Source organism: Anomaloglossus baeobatrachus, chromosome 2, assembly GCF_048569485.1.
Source record: "Anomaloglossus baeobatrachus isolate aAnoBae1 chromosome 2, aAnoBae1.hap1, whole genome shotgun sequence".
In the NCBI taxonomy this organism is placed as follows: Eukaryota; Metazoa; Chordata; class Amphibia; order Anura; family Aromobatidae; genus Anomaloglossus; species Anomaloglossus baeobatrachus.
In genome coordinates this window covers 704,382,245-704,398,101 of record NC_134354.1, presented here as the reverse complement: position 1 = coordinate 704,398,101, position 15,857 = coordinate 704,382,245, and positions in this window count along the sequence as shown.

Genomic DNA, 15,857 nt, shown 5'->3' with positions numbered 1-15,857 from the left:
AGGCATAATAATGGATTGGGTTCCTCTGCTTCCAAGTGCATTAATTAATTAACATTACCAAATGTAATGTTTATTTTTTATGTATAGTGCCAAAAAATTTGCATGTTGTCACAGGTGTGTCACATGTGATAAACAGTCATGTGGTGTCCAGCAATAGAAGGTCACAGCATTTGGCTGCAAAAAATACTACCTGACTTTCTATTATTCCTGCTGTCAGTTTAATAGGTTTCTCCTCTGCTGGGTTTTCATCTTTTTCCCTTTAGCACCATGAGGAGCTCTTTCCCTTCAGCTGCTAATCATCTGTATTTCCCCTTGGGTTTAAATACTCTCATTTTCCCTGGACTTGTGCTGGTGATATTCAGTTCCTTCACAAGCTCAGGGTGCAAGCAGGTGTCTTGTACTCATCAGTAGATCGTTACTGCTCTTTGCTAAACTTCTTACGGAGTCGTCTAGAGATAAGTTGTTTGTTGTTTTCCCTTGTTTGTTATCCCTGTATGTCCTTTAGTGCCTAGTGGGGTTGATGAAGAGCTTCTTCCATCCGGTCCCTACCTAGGGTCTATATCGGGGTCAGCATAGGGTCAGGTATCCGGCACGGCGGACTGGTGAGGAACCTATCTAGAGCGGTGAGGGACTCCAGGGCCCAGCAGTAGGTTTGGTCAGGAGTCACCATTTTTCCCTTCCCTACACACAGGGTTTCCTTTCCTTTCCCTTACACCATTCGCTTGATACTTCCCTGTACCTAGCGTGACACATATTTTAAAGCTTGTTCACACAATGGGATTGCACTGCAGGTTTTTGCATCGGACACATCATTTTTATGACAATTTTCAAAAATATCCACAAAAACATAGTGGTTTCACTGCAGTTTTGGAAGATCACAGCAAAATAATATAGTAAGATCGCATTATGTGATCATAACCTTAGGCCAGGTCCAAATGTAGGTGCTAAAATTAGGTCTAGTCACGTTCAGAAATTGTGGTTGTAACTGGCTCCGTGTGCAGCGTAGTGAATGAACTCATGAGCTACCTGTTATTGACATGCATGGCCCATAAATTGGATCAAACTGGCACAGAGTGTTACATTTTTCACACAGATCATAGGTCTATATGAAAATATGGTGCGAGATGCCTCCTCCCTGATGAAGATTTTGACAGCTTAAGAAAATCGAAACGTACGTAGATTGTGGATGTTTTGAGGCTCCTTTCCACGGATTCCCCCTTCTGCTTTATCCTGGTTGGCTGATATGTGGTAACAATATTCACACAGGCACCGCTCATGCTTAGTATTGTAGAACCCTTAGTGGGGCCATTAACTGAATTGGGACTGCATTTCACATTACTTGTTGTCACCTACGGGCGGCATGATTGCTGCTGAGTCAGCTCAGTAATATGTAGATGCCCACTGGCCTATTCGTTTTTCTGCTAGGATCATGTTTTGCTTGTGTGTCCTGAACATGTATACCACTGCCTTTGTCATCTTGATGTACGGGGTTAAATCCGCTACGTTATTTTAATCATGTTTTTAACCTCATGGGATGCATATCCCCACTTTGTCTAAATAAAGAAAAATTGTATTGTTGCACTTTAAAAACTCTTGTTCTCCTCTTTATGAAAATATGTTAGTATGTGTAGCACCCCTGAGGTACCAGGTGCCACAAAATGTAACCTGTGGAAACCCAAACCACGGAATATCCGTGCCAGTCAACACACCAGTACCTTCAGGCCACACACATAACCCCAATTCCAGACTGGGAGACTGCCTAGCAACAGGTAAATGGGATGGGCACTTATTGGATAGTTGCCACCCAATCTGTAGGGGGAGACCCAGCAAGGGGAGGGGTCAGTGGTCAATTGGGAAGTTGGCGGGAGGAAGTGTTTAGTTGAGAGTAGAGTGAGTAGAGAGAAAGAAGAGAGAAGTAGTAGTAGAGAGTGAGGAGTGAAGTAAAGAAAAGTGAAAGAGATCTGAAGTAACAAAGGAGTGCTGTAATAGGAGTGAGTGACTGTGGAGTAAGGAACCAGGACTCCAGGGACCGTCGGTTACCTGTGGAAGTGTAATACTCCAGGAATCGCGGGACGCCTGTGGAAGTCTGGAACCAAGGCTCACAGGACTCAGCAGAAGGCGGGGTGCAGACCCTAGGACAGCGGGACACTTTATGGTCAACTGTTAATTCTGCCAGGTGAGGGGATCTCCAGGGTCCCTCACCACCCAAAGAGTCTGAAGCATCAGCAGCAAAGAGGGGACTGGGGACTGAACCCCTTAAATAGTCCAGGCTGCCTGCAATAGGACCAAGACTGAAACAGTGGGGCTCCCCCAGAAGCTCTAAGCTACAGGAGCCCAATACAAATGAGAGTGCACGGAGGACTGCTACCCCGGGTCACAACTGGCATGGAGAACAAGGGGAGCGGGAACACCTGGAACCAGCACCAGTGGGTCCAGGTACAAAGCATGAAGTAAAGCAAGGCAAATTGAAACTGCAATACTGGTGTGGACTGTTTCCTTCTCGCCTCCGTACGCACACACTGACTGTCCACTATCATTGCCCCTCATCATCCACTGTTGGGGCCTGGACTTGCTTGCAGAGGGCCCAAAACACCTAAGCTGCATTACTCCACCAGCCCCAGCAGGACACTGCAGCGGCGGCCTCAATAACCTGGCCGCACACCGCAAGTGGCGTAGTCGAAAAACTTTTCTTTTATTTTATTTTTCCCCCATATTTCACCCCTTTTTATCGGACCAACCCCCAGGGTCACGGAACCGGGCCTCGGCCGCGACCATGACTGTTTCCCCCTGCGCACCACATGCCAGGGACCGAGTACCCAACAGCCCTGGGGTGTCACATATGCACAGGCACACTGGTTATTATTGGATCAGTGTGCCGTTTTCTGACAGAAAATATAGTGGTCTGAACAAGCTCTTTTGCGTATGTGAATATTCCATCAATAAAAGTATAAAAGTGTACAACTGTTCTACATTCTATATATATTTGGATGAATGTAATTTTCTTTTCTTTTTTATTTCACTTTGTAAAAGAAGATGCAATCAGGATGAAATAAGCTACAGTATGACCGACCTATAACATCATTTATGACAATATTTCAGATTACTCAAGTACCTAGAGAAGAATTACGATCAAACTAGAGACTATCGGAATCCTCAAAGAAGGAGAGGTTTATGTCTAAAGGCCCTGTTACACGCTACGATATATCGGGCGATATGTCGTCGTTGTCACGGATTCCGTGCCGCACATCCGGCATTGTTTGACATATCGTAGCGTGTGACAGCTACGACGAGCGACTGTTAACGAGCAAAAATACTCACTTTATCGTTGCTCGTTGACACGTCGTTCATTTTCAAAGTATTGGTCACATTCATGGATGCTGGTTGGTCATCGTTCCTGAGGCAGCACACATCGCTCCGTGTGACACCTTGGGAACAACGAACACAGCTTACCTGCGTCCCGCCGGCAATGAGGAAGGAAGGAGGTGGGCGGGATGTTACGTCCCGCTCATCTCCGCCCCTCCTCTTCTATTGGGCAACCGCTGTGTGACGTCGCTGTGATGCCGAAAGTCCCTCCCCCTTCAGGAAGAGGATGTTTCCATCTCCAAAATCCTATCCTAATATGTAGTAGATGTAATAAGAATAATATTTGTAAATACCTCCAATTGGAAATATTGTAATATTCTCTAGTTTAGATATGTCTCTCACCTCATGTGCAGGGCATTGCAGTACCTTAGATAGCCATGGTTACGACCACTCATATAGAGACAGTTAGTTAGTTGCTAGTGGTAACCATGTATAACTAAGCTGTAATGCCCTTCACATGTGGTAAGCAACATTGCTAATCAGAAGAACTATACTACATTTGTAATTGGTGGTACCATTTTTCTCCAAAAGTAATAAACTGTCCAACAAATTTTTTTGCCCCTGAAAATGCGCTAGGGTTTATTTTCGAGGGAAGGGCTTATTCTCGGGGAAACATGGTTGGGTAAAAGTTTACCCCTCAAAAAATGCAGATCCCCCTCCTTTCCCAGGAGACTCACACTTACCAGACCCGGATGTCCACTTCCTCCTGCGATCCTCGGCAGGCGCTCCCAGCAGGTAGGCTGCACGCCGTCCTCCCACCTCCGGCCGACACAATCACACACATCAGATTGTGCACACCCACACTCATGCACACTCATATACATCCACACACATCAGATCGCACACCCACACACATCAGATCACACAACCACACACATCAGATCGCACATTCACACACATCAGATCGCACATTCACACACATCAGATCACCCACACACATCAGATCGCACACCCACACACATCAGATCACACAACCACACACATCAGATCGTACATTCACACACATCAGATCGCACATTCACACACATCAGATCGCACATTCACACGCATCAGATCACCCACACACATCAGATCGCACACCCATATTCCTTAATTTTTAAAGCTGCATAAACACTTCATTATTGAACCGCGACTTGGGCTTATTTTTGGGGTAGGACTTATATTTAAGCCTAAAGGGGGTGTTACATGCAGCGATATCGCTAGCGATATCGCTGGTGAAAGCACACGCCCCAGTGGGTTGTGTGTCACGGGCAAATCGCTGCCCGTGGCGCACAAAATCGTTTAGAGCCGTCACACGTACTTACCTCCCTGGCGACGTTGCTGTTGCCAGCGAACCGCCTCCTTTCTAAGGGGGCGGTTCGTGCGGCGTCACAGTGGCATCACTAAGCGGCTGTCCAATAGAAGCGGAGGGGCGGAGATGAGCGGGACGTAACATCCCACCCATCTCCTTTCTTCCGCATTGCCGGCGGCCGCAGGTAAGCTGCAGTTCGTCGTTCCCGAGGTGTCACACGTAGCGATGTGTGCTGCCTCGGGAACGACAAACAACCTGCGTGCTCAACAATCAATTTTTTTTAAAAAGGAACGACGTGTCAACGATGGACGATAAGTGAGTATTTTCCATCGTTAACCGCCGTTCCTTGCTGTCACATGCAACAACATCGCTAACGATGCCGGATGTGCGTCACGGAATCCGTGACACCGGCGATATATCGTTCGGTCCGTCGTTGCATGTAACGGGGCCTTTATGCCGAAAATGCTGAAAACCCCTGCTAGGGATTATGACGTGCCCTCAGGGCCTCAGGGCTACTCGTCACCAATCCAATGGTATTTGGGGTTGCTGTGAATGGCCTGACCCGGCTCCGTGACCCCGTCTGTGTCAATTAAAGAATGCAAGGTGACCGGTATAGAGGGATGATGGGGGTCTGCTTTGAAGAGCCACCAGTGGTATGCGGCCAACAATCAGCCGCCGCTGCGAAATGTTGCTCTCCTCCGCGGCGAGTGGTAACGCAGCACAGATGGTCCAGCTCCCCAGAGGTAGAGCTCGGCCCTAGGAAGGACGATTGTGAGGGGTAGCGGCCATTGGCGCCGGAGCGCTGCAAGACGACGACAATGACAGGATGACACCAGGACTGCAGACAAAGTTCTTTTTTCTCACTCTCGGGTCGTCACCCTTGGAGTGCCGGATTCCGCCGTGATGGGCCCCAGTCAATACCGGATGATTCAGAGGCCACCACCGATGTTGTGAAGCTGTAAGACCTTCCTCCCTTGTGCTCTGTAGTGTGGATCCCCGTGGCGTGAAGCTACTTAGGGACCTGAGTGTCCTTGGGTTTAGTTCCTATCCGCAGGCAGCTCAAATCAGATGTGGAGCCGACCGTGGTCTTGACTCCTGAGTCTATGTGCTACTGTGCCCCGGAACCTTTGTGGTGGGCAATGGGACATGAAATCTTCCTTATCTACAGATTCCGATGGCGCAATGTGGAGTGTACGCCACCCTAGGGTTCTGCACCCTGACTGCGCCGGTCTTGAAGGGGTTGTTGGGGCTCACCCTTTAGCTACCGTGTTGCTACTCTTTCTCTCCAGCTCACCCGGTAAACTCCTGCTTCTTCCAGTCTGTCCAGTCCTTACTAAGGAAGCTCTGAAGCACTCTCCTTAGCTGCCATGTTTCTGCGAGTGCCTGAATGTTATAGTCTTCTTGTCCTCCCTTCAAGGAAGCTCTAAAGAACTCTCCTTGGTTGGTCTTTCTGGGGAAGCTCCAAAACACTCACCCCAGTGACTGTTTTGTTCCAGTTCCCAGACTAATTTGAGGTAAAAACTGAGTGTTCTCTCACTTCCCCTGTGCTGCCCTCACCTTCCTGATTACTCACTAGTGCTGGGGAAGTCCCATTGCTATGGTGGCCACCTTTAGCCCAATTCCAGTGGGAAAGCACCTGAGCTGTGTGTATTGTGTAAGTGAAAACCAGTGGTTAACCTCTTCCTTACCCAGAATGAGTATTGCACCTTAAGTCAGATGACTGAGCCTCAGGGGTGTCACACTTATTTTCAAGGAAACACTGTATTTGCTAATATTATTATTACTACAACTTCTACATATTGGGATACGATCTTGCAGCTGGGAATACACCTTTGAATATATCTGAAATATAAATAAACACACATTAAAATCTAAGGACCTGAGAATAGTTACAATGAGAAAACTTTCAGGAGCTGTACTATTATGTCCTCATGACAACCCTTCTGGTTCAGTCATGTCAATTGGAAATGTATGTTTCCAAATTTATTTATTTTACTCGCTTATTAAGCACCATTAATTTCCAGAGCACTTTACACAGATCTCATAATCAATGTCCCCATTAGGGATCTCAATCGATAATTCCTTATCAGTATGTCTTTTGAAGCGTAGGAGGAACCCCACATAAACATGGTGAGAACCCAAGACCCCCAGTGGGGCAAAGCAACAGCGCTAATCACAAAACCACCACGGTGCCCCAAAAATTGTCTACATCCTCTTGACACTACCCCAAATTTATCAATGTATTTGCATATTTTTTGCATATTTGTCCCCAAACTGTCCCCCACACACTCATGAGACCATTGCATCAGATAATAAGGGTCTCTACTGTTCACTTCATGTCTCCTTTTCTCAGACCACACACGTGTTATATCATAAATCCACAATGCATAGATATTTGAAGGAAACCCTGAGAACTGTGCCTGCGGGGTCCTATTAGTTTAGGTTCAGTGAAAGTCTTCTTTCTTACTTAAGTGGCTCATTGATCTGTGCTGATGAATGGTATTTGTGCTGATAGATGTCTTATGTATGTCCTCTGATAAAATAATGACCAAGCCGTGTTGCTTAGTTTATGGAGAAATAACCCGAGCAGACATAAGGAATGTTAAAGCATAAGGAATTTATTTTATTAGGGCTCAGAATTTCAATGAGGAGACTCGATGGGCAGGATGGGTCCCCTCGGTGCGCTGCCATGTTGAGTTCTCTGCATGTTCTTTTCCTGCTAAAGCCACATTCCCCAGCATCAATTATGAGTTCTTCTGACAGGGACTATTGGAAAGCAGCGGGTGACTTGTTTATAGGGCTACCAGAAGCCTGTCCATAAATGAATGATGAGCAGGGCTGTCAGGGATTTTTTTATGAGCTCTCGACACGTTCTTTGCACATCTTAACTTTCTCTTGTTTCACTGTGTTTGTCATTCTTTTACTTTCTGACACTGGATATTGAGAATAATAACATGTAATGCTGGTTCTATCAATTTTGCTTTAGCAGCTTTATAATGCTCATGGTAGAAATCTGAGTGTCCTACAAGGTCGAGCTGTAAAGTGCGCAAAGATAATAGTCCTATTGTTGAGTAAAAATGTTAGCATTGAGGAGCAATGTTAAACACTTAAGGCCCTGTTACACGCAACGACATATCTAACGATATGTCATCGAGGTCATGGAATTCGTGACTCACATCCGGCGTCGTTAGCGACGTCGTTGCGTGTAACAGCTCCGAGCGAGTGTTAACGATCAAAAATGCTCACCTCATCGTTGATCGTTGACACGTCGTTCATTTTCAAAATCTCGTTGGTCGTTGTGCACGCAGGTTGTTCGTCGTTCCTGAGGCAGCAAATGTGCCGCCCTGTGCTTGGCTACAACCGAGCCGCCCGGGTCCAGACCTTCAGTGGGTGGCTCGAGGGTCTCCGGACCCGTGGGTCCTGCGGTCACTCCGACCAAAAAGGGGTTGGCGGTTTGGGGATGTAGGTGTACGGCCGGAGCTGTGTTTTAAGTTCGTGACACCACCCACGGGATGTGGTGAAGGTGGACACCACCGCTGCAGTTACGGGGCACCCGGGGGAGATGGTATGCAGCAAGTTGTTAACCTCTCCGTGGGCAGGGATGGTGGCCCCGGGACCCGTTCGGGGGTGTTTTGGCGGTGCAGGGAGATGGGCGGCCGGAGGTTGAACTCACTAATAGAATGAAACACTAGAGTCTCTGGTAAACCAAGATGATGGTGGTCGGTGCCCGCAGCCGGCTGCAGTTGGGTTCCCCCACCAGGTTGGTGGTCTCTGCCTTTCTCCTGCACATGTTTGAGTTGTTGGACTACCTGCGCTTGCAGCGTCAGGAGTCCACTCCCCGGCTTGTGGATATCGGAAGAGCCCGTTTGCCTGCAGACACTGGCCTGTGGGATCTCTGAGCCTTGGCGGTGGCTTTCTATCCCCCTCATTTGGCTGTTGTTTTCTATGAGGAACTTTGGGTGGGAAAGGACCTAAAGTCCAGACCGCAATCAGTTAATTAACTCAGTCCAGTAGTTTCTAGACCTCGTTTCAGGATCTGAGTACACCCTCTTGTGCTCCGGTTTCTGAGTCGGTTCCCCGGGTCGGTACCGGCGGGCCACTACCATGTCCCGATCCACCACGGTTCCACCGAGCCGTCTTCCCGGCTCCTGCAGACAGAAGCCTCCGTATGCCTCCTAGCCAAAGGTGCTTGGGCTCCAACCCTGGCACCTGTCAGTCTGTCACAGGGCTGACCTACAGGCCTGTCCTCCTCCACTCAACTCTCAAAACAAACTGTTTGTGAACTGTCTTGTTTTTCCTCCCTCAGGCTCTCTGAACTTCTCAGTGGGCGTGGCCAACCACCTGGATCCGCCCCCTGGTGTGTTTATCCAGCCCTGAGCGAGGTGATTAGGGTGTTATGTGGTTGGCTGGTGTTACCTAGTGAGGGGACTGGTGTTGTGCGGGGCTCTATCTGGCTTGTCCAGGGTGTCACACACACATCGCTATGTGTGACACCCCGGGAACGACGAACAACAGCTTACCTGCGTCCTCCGGCAATGAGGTGGGCGTAACTTTCCTGTGGCAGCTCTCCACCCCTCCGCTTCTATTGACCGCCTGCCATGTGACGTCGCTGTGACGCCGCACAAACCGCCCCCTTAGGAAGGAGGCAGTTCGCCGGCCACAGCGACGTCGCTAGGCAGGTAAGTCCGTGTGACGGGTCCTAACGATGTTGTGCGCCACGGGCAGGAATTTGCCCGTGACGCACAACCGACGGGGGCGGGTGCTTTCACCAGCGACGTCGCTGCGTGTACAGCCCCCTTTAGGTTCTACAGTTTTTGCTTTCATTCCCAATTTAGGAGAATAGCTTCTCTGGCTCTCCTGTCTCTGTTAGTTCCATCCATAGACAATGATTAGAGCAGCATTGCACGTACTTGACCATGCTGTCCTACAAAAATGGGATATTGCCGCCATCATTCTAGTAATTGGATGTTGATTCCAGTGATGAGAGCTCCAGTAATCACAGATTTATCATCTATCCTCTTTAAAGTGGGTGGATTGACTGCAGATTTTGACATCCAAGCTAGTCCCCTTGAATTTCATTTCTGGTATATAGATAAATAAGAAGGTTCACTTAGTTATCTAAAGGAGCATCTGTAATGCCTTGGTTTCTGGACTTGATCCAGTGACCTCTTGCTGTGTGGTTGGATTCCTTCCCTGCAGAGCCACAGCCTGGTCAGTCTCTGTCCAACTGCTGATGGTTCTCTTTTATTTTCTTCCCTTGCTTTACTGCTAGTCAGATGTTTCTCTCTTTCCCATTTTGTCTCTGCTTAGGTGGAGCTTTTTATACTCACCTTGCTCAATCCTTCTTTGCTGGTTAAATTTCTAGGTAGATTACAACTAAGGAGTTCCAGCACTCCAGGTAAGGGATTTTGCCGGCTAGGCAGAGACCAGTTGTGTTAATGTTCTGTGTTTGCTCATTTATCTTACCAATGCCTTTTCTTTGTGCTCAATTAGTCTGAAGGTTGGTTTCCCTTGCTTTTATTTATTATTCTTCTTTTTCCCCCTTTGTGCACGTGCTTTAAGTTTCCACACCTTGGATCCAATATCATTAATATGTTTTATTAAAAAAAACCTTGGCGTGATAACTGGGCTCGAGTAAACTTGGCCAATTTTATTTGCAAAATAACTCATTTTTTTCCCAAAAGTTTTTTTCAAATGTTTCATGTTTTCTTTGCAGTAAAGCATTTTAACATTTCAATGTTCACCATATACATCTTTCTTTTTTCTCCTTCCCTCTACTTGAATGCAGCTGCTATTTTTGATAATGTATGCTATGTTCAGTTTTCACCAGTTCAGACTATAAGATTAGGAAGTGTCGTCAATTCTTGTATTTTGTAATTAATATGTTTTTGTCATGCTTTTGGATTTTACCACTTGAGTCTGTGTTCTGTGGTTGGCTTTTGTGTGCGCTAGTTCTAAGCAGATCTACCTTTTCTTTGGCTGTTTAGTTTTTGTTATATTTGCTTTTACTCTATCAGGGTGACAGGTGTATTCATTTACTCGAAGGCCTGCCCAATCATCTATAGGGTGCTGCTTTAAAGACTTTCCTTATACTAGTATTTCCTGTGTCACAAGGAGGTTTTTACAAACATCGATGACTGTCATGGTGGCATCAGGATCTGTGGAGACTACAGATTATGGCACTATACCTACCAACTTCTCTGATGTCTCTAATCAGCACAGGCAAACTCAGGAATTGAACCACAGACTTGTAGTTAATAGGCAGTCTAGCAAGAGTTAATTTCTGTTGGCTGCTTATTAGTCTTCTTTGATCACATGCTGTGGGGGATCCAATCACATTCGCTCCCCTCCTATATATACTGGCTGGACGTTTCATTTAATACCAGCTATAACTTCTCTATACTGGTCTAGTGAAGTGTTGTGATCCAGACACACTGGTGGTTTTAGTTCTTCATTACTGTGAGCAGTTATGGTGTTAACCCTTGTTGTCCTTTTGTTGCTACCTTACTTATCTTGCTTTTATCCTTTGTTTCTTACTGTTTGTTCTTGTGAGTTTTCAGTGTGTCTGAGTTTTGTTTTGTATGTGGTTTTGAGTAGTGTGAGGGGTGCAGTTTTTAGAATGGTGTCACTTTTGGGTATTTTCTGTCACCTAGGCCTCTTAAAGTCACTTCAAATGTGACGTAGTTCCTAAAAAAATGGTTTTGTAAATTTTGTTGGCAAAATGAGAAATTGCTGGTGAACTTTGAACACTTCTAAGAAAAAAAAAAGTTATGTTTCAAAAATTTCACTGATGTAAAGTAGACATGTAGGAAATGTTATTTAGTAGCTATTCTGTGTGACATAACTCTCTGGATTAAGGCGGGCTTTACACGCTGTGACATCACTAGCATCGGCTAGTGATGTCCAGCGCGATAGCACACACCCCCATCGTACATGTGATATATGGTGTTTGCTGCCGTAGCGAACATTATCGCTACGGCAGCTTTACACACACATACCTGGTCGGCGACGTCGCTGTGACTGCCGAACAATGCCTCCTTCAAGGGGGAGGTGCGTTCGGCGTCACAGCAACGTCATTGCGACGTCACCAAACGGCCGGCCAATAGCAGCGGAGGGGCGGAGATGAGTGGGACATAACATCCCGCCCACCTCCTTCCTTCCGCATAGCTGGTGGATGCAGGTAAGGAGATGTTTGTGTTCTTCACACACAGCGATGTGTGCTGCCGCAAGAACGACAAACAACATCGTACCTGCAGCAGGAGCGACATTATGAAAATGAACAACATGACACAAATCAGCGATTTTTGTCACTTTTGTGCTCGTTCATCGTCACACCTAGGCTTTACACAGTGCGATGTCGCTACCGGCGTTAGATGTGCATCACTAACGACGTGACCCCAACGATATATCAGTAGCGATGTCATAACGTGTAAAGCCCCCCTAAGGGTAGAATAATTACAATTTTCAAAATTTTCTAAATTTTCGCCACATTTCTGACATTTTCACAAATAAATGCAGAAGATATCCTGAAGTATAATATATCATGAAAAAACATTCTCAGAATCACCAGGATCCATTGACAGTTATAACCTGTCAAAGTGACACTGGTCAGAAATTAAAAAATTGGCCCGGTCACGAAGGCAAAAACAGGCTCCAGCATGAAAAGGTTAAAGAAAGGGGGGGCCCAGGCACAATTTCTTCCACATTGGCCTCAAGTTGTCAGTGTCCGCCCCTGCTTTCTGGCAATCTAACTGAAAGCACAGCTACAGGGAAGAAATTAACTTATATTGTCCTGGGAGCCACTTGATTCAGTCATATATGTGGTGCAGGGACCAGTTATAGTCATCAGTATAACATCGGTGATTTTGATTCCTGAGGAAGTAGTTCTTAATACTCTGAAATGTTTTGAATAATAAAATCACTAAGCTTTTGCTATTCCCGAGTGATCTCCTCATTCCACATGGTAGCGCGGGTTAACCCTTTGCTCCATTGAAAATAAAATAATAAAAAATAAACAATATACACTTATCTGGTATCGCTGATATCAGAAATGCCCGATCTATCAAAATATAAAATCAATTTATCTGATCGGTACATGGCGTGGCAAGAAAAAAATTCCAAACGCCAAAATTAAGTTTTTCGGTCGTTGCAATATTGCCTTAAAATGTAATAACAGGTGATCAAAACTTCACATCTACACAAAAATGGTATCATTAAAAAACATCAGCTCAAGACGCAAAAAATAAGCCATAACTGAGCCCTAGATCTGAAAAATGAGAACGCTACAGGTTTCGTAAAATGGCGACAACAACGCAATTCTTTTTTTGGATACACTTCAGAATTTTTTTTAACCCCTTAGATAAAACTAAAAGTATATATGTTTAGCATCTACGAACTCGTACGAACCTGAGGCATCATACTGACATGTTAGTTTTACCATATAGTGAACAGGGTAAATAAAAGACCCCCAAATCAATTGTACTTTTTTTTGCAATTTCACTGCACTTGTAATTTTTTTTCCCGGTTTCAAGTACCTTATTTGGTAAAAATAATGGTTTCTTTCAAAAGTACAACTTGTCTTGCAAGAAACAAGCCCTCATATGGCAAAATTGACGGAAAAATAAAAAAGTTATGGCTCTTACAAAAAAGGGAAGAATAAACGAAACATGAAAAATCACTGGGGAAGGGGTTAAGGATAACAAAGTCAATGTTTTGGCGTGGCCACAAAACCCTCATCTCAATCCTATTGAAAGTTTATGGGCAAAGCTGAAAAGGCCGGTGCGAGCAATGCTGCCTACAAACATGGCTCAGTTACACCAGTTCTGTCAGAAGGAATGGGGCCAAATTCCTACCAACTATTGTGAGAAGCTTGTGGAAGGAGATCCAAAATGTTTGACCCAAGTCATACAGTGTAAAGGCAACGGTACCAAATACTAATGAAATGTAATCGCAGAAAGTAATAAAAATGCCTTAAAACATTCTCTCTTATATTATTAGGGCATTTGGCAAATATAAATAATTTTGGTTCCTAATTGACCTAAAACGGGAAAGGTTTATTCTGATTTCATGTCAGATAGTGAGAAAAACATGCAGATGTGTCTTTATAGACAGTGTATGTAAACTTCTGGTTTCAACTGCATCTGGAGTTAAATATAATTTTTGCACACAACAGGTTTCCTTTAAATATGAAAATAGCTAGTGGTAGTTCTACCAGCCAAACAACCTCAAACACATATCTTTAAATGGGGTTCCTGATTAGGCCTCTTATCCCAAGTCTTTCCCTGTTCCCATTGGCACTCCTATTTCAGGGTGCCAATGGGTTCTCATGACAGCCGGTTGTCAGCTAGTGTCATACCAATGATCCTATGAACGCTGGCCGTGAGTCGGCGTTCATAGGAGACCGTGATTTCTGCTATAGAAAGCAGTGCTGATGCACTGCTCTATATAGCATAGGTAATCAGACAACCGTAGCTTGAAGTCCCCTAAGGGCACTAGTGAAAATAATAAAAAATTAAAAAAAAAAGTTAAAAATATGAACACCCCTCCACAAAAGTTCAAATCCCCCCTTTTGCCCCATTAAAAATAAGACAATTATAAAACAGATAAACACATATTTTGTATCACTGAGTATGTGTGGTCTATCAAAAAATAATAATTTATAAAAAAAAATAATTAATCTGAGAGTAATGAAAAAAAAATTAAAGATGCCAGAATTATGTTCTTTGGGCCGCCATAAAGTTATAATAAAATACAATAAGAGACGATTAAAGCATTATATCTATCCAAAAATGGTATCAGTAAAAACATCAGCCCAGGGCGCAAAAAATAAGCCATCACTTAGCTCTAGACCCCCCAAAATAAAAATGTTACGGTTCTTGGAAAATGGCGGCAAAAGCAAATTTTTTTTTTACAAACTTCTGAATATGTTTTCACCACTTAAATAAAAAAATATAAAAATACTATACATTTTTGGTATGTACACGTACTGACCTGGAGAATCATACTACCAGGTCAGTTTTAACATATAGTGAACATGATAAATAAAACAAAAAAAAATAATTGTGAAATTGCTCTTTTTTGCAGTTTCAATGTACTTGGAATTTTGTGCCTGTTTTCCAGTACACTATATGGTAAAATGAATGGTGTCATTCAAAAGTACAAGTCGTCCCACAAAAAAAAGCCCTGATACAGCTTTATTGATGGAAAAATAAAAAACGTTATGGCTTTTGGAAGAAATGAAGGAAAGAACAAAAGTTCAAGAATGGAAAATGGCCATGGTGTGCGGGGGTTAAAGGGTCAATAGTGACTTTTAGGATTTCTATCCCAATAGGTAAATTATCTCTTCGGAGAGGAAGGAGACAAACCCGAGTGCCACCTATTGGAAATAGCAACCCTAAAAGTCAAAAGTGGCCCTTTAACGAGCCTATTCATATGACCTAGGATTTATACCAGATCAGAACCTCAATTTGCAGACACGATGTTTCGGAATGATTGTCCCTCGTCAGTGCAAAGTATGAGATCTGATCTGGCTGTATGAGAAGCTCTACTGGGGTCTAAGGGAAAAAAAATTCTTCTTGCGGAGACTGACAAACCAATCTGGCTGTCAGTGAGGAGTCTTATAGCTGCAATGTTTCTCTGGGAAATATTCAAATTGTCTCTTCAGGGAGGGAGGAGACAAACTCTAGTGCCACCAATTGGAAGTGTCGCGGGCAGAGGAGGGGACGCTGCGCTCTCCCACTGCTCGGGTCCGGCCGCGGGTGCTGCTGCTCGGTGGTGGCTCGAGCGGTGGGCCGGATCCCGGGGACTCGAGCGGCGCTCCTCGTCCGTGAGTGAAAAGGGGGATTTGATTGTGGGGATTTATTGTCCGTGACACCACCCACGGTTGTGGTGATAATGGTGACACCACCGCTGCTCTGGACGGGAATCCCGGGAGCGGTGACAGGGAGCAGCTTGGTTGTTATTTCTCCCCTCCGTGGGTAGGGGGTTGGTTGTCCCGGGGCCCGGTGATGGGGTAGGGATGAATGGCAGGCGGGTTACGGGGCCTGGCGAGGTGCAGGGTTGCGGGGGCAGCGCTGTGCCGCACGGCACGGTGGTACTTACTCAGCCCAATGATGCACACAGAGTCTCTGCTGAAACAAACGGCTGGATGTACGGGCCACACAGGTGGCTGCAGTGTTTTTCCCCTGACCCTGGTTGGTAGTGT